At 43.4% G+C, this 9,795-nt stretch overlaps 1 non-coding gene across 1 annotated transcript; it reads right to left on the bottom strand.

The window, feature by feature from the left end:
- Positions 1-2,437: 2,437 nt before the first annotated feature.
- LOC135566339 (U2 spliceosomal RNA) lies at positions 2,438-2,627 on the bottom strand. The gene has a single exon (XR_010462046.1). It is a non-coding gene; the product is annotated as a U2 spliceosomal RNA (small nuclear RNA).
- Positions 2,628-9,795: the final 7,168 nt, after the last annotated feature.

The raw sequence follows: 9,795 nt of genomic DNA on the forward strand, positions 1-9,795 counted from the left end.
TCGCTTCTCCGGCCAGGGATCGCTTCTCCGACCAGGGATCTCCCGGCCAGGGATCGCTCCTCCGGCCAGGGATCGCTCCTCCGGCCAGGGATCGCTTCTCCGGCCAGGGATCGCTCCTCCGGCCAGGGATCGCTTCTCCGGCCAGGGATCGCTTCTCCGGCCAGGGATCGCTTCTCCGGCCAGGGATCGCTTCTCCGGCCAGGGATCGCTCCTCCGGCCAGGGATCGCTTCTCCGGCCAGGGATCGCTTCTCCGGCCAGGGATCGCTTCTCCGGCCAGGGATCGCTTCTCCGATCAGGGATCGCTTCTCCGGCCAGGGATCGCTTCTCCGATCAGGGATCGCTTCTCCGGCCAGGGATCGCTTCTCCGATCAGGTGCAGCACTGTCAAAGACTTGATTTTAGCCAAAAGGCCGAGAAGCAATCTACTTTATTACTTAGCTCTGTGTATATATTAATGTTAACTACTTTATTACTTAGCTCTGTGTATATTAATGTTTTAACTACTTTATTACTTAGCTCTGTGTGTATATTAATGTTTTAACTACTTTACTACTTAGCTCTGTGTGTATATTAATGTTAACTACTTTATTACTTAGCTCTGTGTATATTAATGTTTTAACTACTTTATTACTTAGCTCTGTGTGTATATTAATGTTAACTACTTTATTTATTATTTATTTTATTTATTTTATTTATAGTTTAATGTACAGCTACAGTATGTCGGTGTGAATTGAACACTAAAGTATATTCTTTTCTGTATTTTGCAGTTTCACAACATAAACGTTTACAATATATTCATTCAAGAAAAGTCACGCCTTGGGAGTTTTATTGAAGACTTAGTTGTTAGCTATCTGTCTAGTTTTGCATGGGAACGCAACTCAAGGGCAGAATAGTGTATATATTCATGTTTTAACTACTTTATTACTTAGCTCTGTGTGTATATTAATGTTTTAACTACTTTATTACTTAGCTCTGTGTGTATATTAATGTTTTAACTACTTTATTACTTAGCTCTGTGTGTATATTAATGTTTTAACTACTTTATTACTTCGCTCTGTGTGTATATTTATATATATATATACCACCTAACCTTTATTACTTCGCTCTGTGTGTATATTTATATATATATATACCACCTAACCTTTATTACTTAGCTCTGTGTGTGTGCTGCCATCCTGTTAGAAGATAACAGATTATTTTATTACAATGGTTCAATTGGATTTTCATTGTGTTCAATGGTGTTATTTTGCCCCCTAGTGGCGCTTTCTGGTACTTAGAACGACGAGGCAAACAGGAAGTACAGCATTTGTTTTGCACGCATAGAAGCAGCTACAAACAACGCTACGGTGCAGGTCTTTCAATGTAGTTATTTCTTGTCACGCTTCAGCCTTGGAAAAATATTTGTTTGTAAGTTCGATTCAAGCATTTAGCTAATGATGATAATCTTGTTATTGATAGAGTTTCTTACATATCAATGTTGGTTGCATTTACTCACAAATTGCAATGCCTTTAGCTGTATTACTTTGCTCATGCGTCATGCAAACGAATTGTAAAATATACAATACTGTAGTTTTGTTACTGTTTCTAGTGTAATATGCTTTGTTATTTTACATAGATGGTTATACATTATTAGAGTAATGAAAGGACAATTACCATATGATTAACAATTAGCTATATGGTTTGGCATCATGCCAGATGCATGGTACCTTTAGCGCGTGCTTTGTATTTATGCAACTTCAAATGTTTAATGTACAGCTACAGTATGTCGATGTGAATTGAACACTAAAGTATATTCTTTTCTGTATTTTGCAGTTTCACAACATAAACGTTTACAATATATTCATTCAAGAAAAGTCACGCCTTGGGAGTTTTATTGAAGACTTAGTTGTTAGCTATCTGTCTAGTTTTGCATGGGAACGCAACTCAAGGGCAGAATAGTGTGTATATTCATGTTTTAACTACTTTATTACTTCGCTCTGTGTGTATATTAATGTTTCAACTACTTTATTACTTCGCTCTGTGTGTATATTAATGTTTTAACTACTTTATTTCTTAGCTCTGTGTGTATATTAATGTTTTAACTACTTTATTACTTAGCTCTGTGTGTATATTTATATATATATATACCACCTAACCTTTATTACTTAGCTCTGTGTGTATATTAATGTTTCAACTACTTTATTTCTTAGCTCTGTGTGTATATTTTTGATCATGCACTGTTGAGGAAAGTTTACAAGTAAGTATCCCGTGACGTGACGAAAAATATTTGATTAGAAGATGAACGCACCCCATTCCCAATAGCTATCTTAGTCAATAAAACGGTGACCGATATCACCAGTACTATCTAGCCATCACTGATATTGAAATGAAGTTGCTCAATATGAAAATACAATATAGTTCAACGAAGCAACTCCGTGTGATTTATCTTTACAATGAAAGGGGGTGCACCGTTCCTGGAGGTACTGCAATACCAGGTCGATGCGTGGAGTGGACGGAGCAAGCCCCTATTCCATCTCCCTATTCCAAAAATCAATTTAATATATGGTCCCCAGATAGGGACGTATCAGATATTAAACTGATAAGAACAGATACTACACTTGATCTTAGCCAAAAGGCCGAGAAGCGATACCCACAATAGTTTCGGGAGAGAGTAGCCGTTCTCCGACACGTCAAATTTGACTATGGTTACACCAAAATGAGCTCTGTATGCTTTTTGTTTTCCATAAAAAAATATAATGCTTAAAATAAATGGTGGCATGGATGGGGAGTCGATCAACGCCAGGAATGATCACGTTTGACTGTTACAAAGTAACACATTTGTAGGTTCTAAGATCACGTGGTCGTCCGCCCTCCAATCAGAAATGAGAGGACGCGTTGTTAAGTTAAAACCAGATCAACAGCTAAATTGGAATAATAATATATTACGTGGGGGGGGGGGGCAATTTGGAGATAATATAATAATATATATAATAATAATAATATTGACGTAACATTTGATCTTGTATCAAGTATATCTGTATATCAAACGAACTGAAGCAATTGTCCACTTGGTGGCGCCAGAGTTCCACCGACCGTCGCTTTTTCCTGGTTGTCCTGTGGTTGTCCTGTGTGGTACAGAAAACTACATTTCAATGTTGAACCACTTGACTTCAAGACATCGTCAACGAAAATAACGTGACCAATAAAAATAGCCTGTCTTTTTTAGACTTACTCAGTCACAATAACTAACTTCATAAAATGCCATTAGGCCTAATGAAGCCTAATGAAGATACTATATATGTATATGTATATATGTAAGTTACTCACGGGGCATGGCGAGGACATCCGCGTGCCTCGGACCAGGCTGCGGCCAAGAAGAGTCGGTGAGGCACTGGGGATGCAGAGCTGCCAGGGACCTGTGGAAGGAAGCAGGCCCCCTGACCTCCCCGTGTCTGCCAGCAGGGGAGGACCTATTACCTCAGCTCGTGCTGTATGGGGAGGACCTATCACCTCAGCTCCTGCCCTATGGGGTGGACCTATCACCTCAGCTCGTGCTGTATGGGGTGGACCTATCACCTCAGCTCGTGCTGTATGGGGTGGACCTATCACCTCAGCTCGTGCCCTATGGGGTGGACCTATCACCTCAGCTCGTGCTGTATGGGGAGGACCTATCACCTCAGCTCGTGCTGTATGGGGAGGACCTATCACCTCAGCTCGTGCTGTATGGGGAGGACCTATCACCTCAGCTCGTGCTGTATGGGGAGGACCTATCACCTCAGCTCGTGCTGGGGAGGACCTATCACCTCAGCTCGTGCTGTATGGGGAGGACCTATCACCTCAGCTCGTGCTGTATGGGGAGGACCTATCACCTCAGCTCGTGCTGTATGGGGAGGACCTATCACCTCAGCTCGTGCTGTATGGGGAGGACCTATCACCTCAGCTCGTGCTGTATGGGGTGGGCCGAAGGCCTATTCCACCAAAGGCCTTCACCAAGTTCTGGCCCACCCTCACGTGCCTGAAGGACAACATGTACTTTTTAACAAATTTAAATGTAACTTTCAAATGCTGTGTTTTATGCCTTATTGCCGTATTTATGTGTATGAAACGATGTAAAAAATGTATGAGCTGTTTTTAAAGGAAATGTGTTAATATAACTTATCCAAAAGAAAAAAAAATCTGTTATCATAAACCTCCTCTCCTGCTGCCTCCTCTCCTGCTTCCTCCTCTCCTGCTGCCTCCTCTCCTGCTGCCTCCTCTCCTGCTGCCTCCTCTCCTGCTTCCTCCTCTCCTGCTTCCTCCTCTCCTGCTGCCTCCTCTCCTGCTTCCTCCTCTCCTTCTTCCTCCTCTCCTGCTTCCTCCTCTCCTGCTGCCTCCTCTCCTGCTTCCTCCTCTCCTGCTGCCTCCTCTCCTGCTGCCTCCTCTCCTGCTGCCTCCCTCCTCTCCTGCTGCCTCCTCTCCTGCTTCCTCCTGCCTCCTCTCCTGCTCCTCCTCCTCTCCTGCTTCCTCCTCTCCTGCTGCCTCCTGCTGCCTCTCCTGCTGCCTCCTCTCCTGCTCTCTCCTCCTCCTGCTGCCTCCTCTCCTGCTTCCTCCTCTCCTGCTTCCTCCTCTCCTGCTGCCTCCTCTCCTGCTGCCTCCTTCCTGCTCCTCTCCTGCTGCCTCCTCTCCTGCTGCCTCCTCTCCTGCTGCCTCCTCTCCTGCTGCCTCCTCTCCTCCTCTCCTCCTGCCTCCTCTCCTGCTACCTCCTCTCCTGCTGCCTCCTCTCCTGCTCCCTCCTCTCCTGTTTCCTCCTCTCCTGCTGCCTCCTCTCCTGCTGCCTCCTCTCCTGCTTCCTCCTCTCCTGCTTCCTCCTCTCCTGCTGCCTCCTCTCCTCCTTCCTCCTCTCCTGCTGCCTCCTCTCCTGCTTCCTCCTCTCCTGCTGCCTCAGTCACTCAGTCCTATCCAGACCATTCACCCAGCCCTATCCAGTCCAGTCACTCAGTCCTATCCAGTCCAGTCACTCAGCCCAGTCACTCAGCCCTATCCAGTCCCTGCTGCCTCCTCTCCTGCTTCCTGAAAGGAAGATGTAAGAAAGGCATAATGGTGAGAATACTACATGAATTGTTATAGGCATATAGTCCAGTCACTCAGCCCTATCCAGACCATTCACCCAGTCCAGTCACTCAGCCCTATCCAGACCATTCACCCAGTCCAGTCACTCAGCCATATCCAGTCCAGTCACTCAGCCCTATCCAGACCATTCACCCAGTCCAGTCACTCAGCCCTATCCAGACCATTCACCCAGTCCAGTCACTCAGCCCTATCCAGTCCAGTCACTCAGCCCTATCCAGACCATTGACCCAGTCCAGTCACTCAGCCCTATCCAGACCATTCACCCAGTCCAGTCACTCAGCCCTATCCAGACCATTCACCTAGTCCAGTCACTCAGCCCTATCCAGACCATTCACCCAGTACAGTCACTCAGCCCTATCCAGACCATTCACCCAGTCCAGTCACTCAGCCCTATCCAGACCATTCACCCAGTCCAGTCACTCAGCCCTATCCAGTCCATTCACCCAGTCCATTCACTCAGCCCTATCCAGTCCAGTCACTCAGCCCTAGCCAGACCATTCACCCAGTCCAGTCACTCAGCCCTATCCAGACCATTCACCTAGTCCAGTCACTCAGCCCTATCCAGACCATTCACCTAGTCCATTCACTCAGCCCTATCCAGACCATTCACCCAGTCCAGTCACTCAGTCCTATCCAGACCATTCACCCAGCCCTATCCAGTCCAGTCACTCAGTCCTATCCAGTCCAGTCACTCAGCCCAGTCACTCAGCCCTATCCAGTCCAGTCACTCAGTCCTTTCCAGAAGCTCTCAGGTCCTACACTACTTCCTCCTATAGCACCCTGATGAGAAGCACAAACCCCCATGACAGTACGTTTGAATATCTCTAAGTGCTGTACCCGTACTGAGACAATCAGACTGTAGCACCAGACTGAAGCATTTCCTATACATTGTTTGTCTTCAGGAAGGCAGTGAGTTGCTGCGCAACAGCTTTTTCTCAAAAATTTGAGAGGAATGGAAGATTCGATATAGGCTGATAGTTTTTTATATTTTCTGGGTCAAGGTTTGGCTTTTTCAAGAGAGGCTTTATTACTGCCACTTTTAGTGAGTTTGGTACACATCCGGTGGATAGAGAGACGTTTATTACGTTCAACATAGGAGGGCCAAGCACAGGAAGCAGCTCTTTCAGTAGTTTAGTTGGAATAGGGTCCAGTATGCAGCTTGATGTTCAACATAGGAGGGCCATGCACAGGAAGCAGCTCTTTCAGTAGTTTAGTTGGAATAGGGTCCAGTATGCAGCTTGATGTTCAACATAGGAGGGCCATGCACAGGAAGCAGCTCTTTCAGTAGTTTAGTTGGAATAGGGTCCAGTATGCAGCTTGATGTTCAACATAGGAGGGCCATGCACAGGAAGCAGCTATTTCAGTAGTTTAGTTGGAATAGGGTCCAGTATGCAGCTTGCAGGTTTAGAGGCCATGATTATTTTCATCATTGTGTCAAGAGATATAGTACTAAAACACTTGTGTCTCTCTTGATCCTAGGTCCTGGCAGAGTGGTGCAGACTCAGGACAACTGAGCTTTGAAGGAATACACAGATTTAAAGAGGAGTCCGTCATTTGCTTTCTAATAATCATGATCTTTTCCTCAAAGAAGTTCATGAATTTATTACTGTTGAAGTGAAAGCCATCCTCTCTTGGGGAATGCTGCTTTTTAGTTAGCTTTGCGACAGTATCAAAAATAAATGTTGGATTGTTCTTGTTTTCCTCAATTAAACTGGTAAAATAGGATGATCGAGCAGCAGTAAGGGCTCTTCGGTACTGCACGGTACCGTCTTTCCAAGCTAGTCGGAAGACTTCCAGTTTGGTGTAGCAGCAGTAAGGGCTCTTCGGAAGACTTCAGTTTACTGCAGCAGTAAGGGGTACCGTCTTTCCAAGCTAGTCGGAAGACTTCCAGTTTGGTGTAGCAGCAGTAAGGGCTCTTCGATACTGCACGGTACTGTCTTTCCAAGCTAGTCGGAAGACTTCCAGTTTGGTGGAGCAGCAGTGAGGGCTCTTCGATACTGCACGTTACAGTCTTTCCAAGCTAGTTGGAAGACTTCCAGTTTGGTGTAGCAGCAGTGAGGGCTCTTCGGTACTGCACGGTACCGTCTTTCCAAGCTAGTCGGAAGACTTCCAGTTTGGTGTGGCGCCATTTCCGTTCCAATTTTCTGGAAGTTTGCTTCAGAGCTCGGGTATTTTCTGTGTACCGGGAAGCTAGTTTCTTATGACAAATGTTTTTAGTTTTTAGGGTGCAACTGCATCTAGGGTATTGCGCAAGATTAAATTGAGTTCCTCAGTTAGGTGGTTAACTGATTTTTGTCCTCTGGCGTCCTTGGGTAGACAGAGGGAATCTGAAGGACATCAAGGAATCTTTGTGTTGTCTGTGAATTTATAGCACGACTTTTGATGATCCTTGGTTGGGGTCTGAGCAGATTATTTGTTGCGATTGCAAACGTAATAAAATGGTGGTCCGATAGTCCAGGATTGTGAGGAAAAACATTAAGATCCACATTTATTCAATGGGACAAAACTATGTCCAGAGTATGACTGTGGCAGTGAGTAGGTCCGGATACATGTTGGACAAAACCCACTGAGTCGATGATGGCTCCGAAGGCCTTTGGAGTGGGTCTGTGGACTTTTCCATGTGCTGGTCATTTATGAACATTTGAACATCTTGGCCACGTTCTGTTATAATCTCTCCACCCGGCACAGCCAGAAGAGGACTGGCCACCCAACATATGCTCTCTCTAATTCTCTCTTTCTTCTCTCTCTCTCGGAGGACCTGAGCCCTAGGACCGTGCCCCAGGACTACCTGACATGATGACTCCTTGCTGTCCCCAGTCCACCTGACTGTGCTGCTGCTCCAGTTTCAACTGTTCTGCCTTATTATTATTGACCATGCTGGTCATTTATGAACATTTTAACATCTTGGCCATGTTCTGTTATAATCTCTACCCGGCACAGCCAGAAGAGGACTAGCCACCCCACATAGCCTGGTTCCTCTCTAGGTTTCTTCCCTAGGTTTTGGCCTTTCTAGGGAGTTTTCTAGCCACCCGTGCTTTTACACCTGCATTGTTTGCTGTTTGGGGTTTTAGGCTGGGTTTCCGTACAGCACTTTGAGATATCAGCTGATGTACGAAAGGCTATATAAATACATTTGGTTTGATTTGATTTGATTTGAAATATTATCTGCTATGACTACAAGGTCCGATAGGAATTCAGGGAACTCAATGAGGAACGCTGTATATGGCCCAGGAGGCCTGTAAAACAGTAGCTATAAAACGGATTGAGTAGGCTGCATAGATTTCATGACTAGAAGTTCAAAAAATGAAAACGTCATTTTCTTTTTTGTAAATTGAAATTTGCTATCGTAAATGTTAGCAACACCTCCGCCTTTGCGGGATGCGCTGGGGACATGGTCACTAGTGTAACCAGGAGGTGAGGCCTCATTTAACACAGGGGACATGGTCACGAGTGTAACCAGGAGGAGAGGCCTCATTTAAAACACAGTAAATTCATCAGGCTTAAGCCAAGTTGAATTCAAGTGCACGGGGGACATGGTCACGAGTGTAACCAGGAGGTGAGGCCTTATTTAACACAGGGACATGGTCACGAGTGTAACCAGGAGGTGAGGCCTCATTAACACAGGGGACATGGTCACGAGTGTAACCAGGAGGTGAGGCCTTATTTAACACAGGGGACATGGTCACGAGTGTAACCAGGAGGTGAGGCCTTATTTACAGGGACAAAACAGGCCAGTAAATTCATCATTGTTTTGTAATGTTTTTACAATTCTATAACGGCTCTCATTTTGCTGAACCTCAGGAAGAGCTTTATTTGATTTATTTCACCTTTATTTAACCAGGTATTTATATATATATATATATATATAACCTAACCCTTTATTTAACCAGGTATTTATATATAAAACCCCTAACCCTTTATTTAACCAGTGTTATATATATATATAACCCCTAACCATTTATTTAACCAGGTATATATATATATATAACCCTAACTATTTAACCAGGTATTTATATATATATAACCCTAACCCTTTATTTAACCAGGTATTTATATATATATATAAACCTAACCCTTTATTTAACCAGGTATTTATATATATAACCCTAACCCTTTATTTAACCAGGTATTATATATATATAACCCTAACCCTTTATTTAACAGGTATTTATATATATAACCCTAACCCTTTATTAAACCAGGTATTTATATATATATATATATATAACCTAACCCTTTTATTTAACCAGGTTTTATATATATATAACCCTATTTTATTTATTTAACCAGGTATATATATATATATATAACCTAACCCTTTATTTAACCAGGTATATATATATATATAACCCCTAACCCTTTATTTAACCAGGTATATATATATATATATAACCTAACCCTTTATTTAACCAGGTTTTATATATATATATAACCCTAACCCTTTATTTAACCAGGTATTTATATATATATATATATAACCCTAACCCTTTATTTAACCAGGTATATATATATATATAACCCTAACCCTTTATTTAACCAGGTATATATATATATAACCCTAACCCTTTATTTAACCAGGTATATATATATATATAACCCTAACCCTTTATTTAACCAGGTATATATATATATATAACCCTAACCCTTTATTTAACCAGGTATATATATATATAACCCTAACCCTTTATTTAACCAGGTATATATATA

Source organism: Oncorhynchus nerka, unplaced genomic scaffold (assembly GCF_034236695.1).
Source record: "Oncorhynchus nerka isolate Pitt River unplaced genomic scaffold, Oner_Uvic_2.0 unplaced_scaffold_5737, whole genome shotgun sequence".
NCBI lineage: Eukaryota > Metazoa > Chordata > Actinopteri > Salmoniformes > Salmonidae > Oncorhynchus > Oncorhynchus nerka.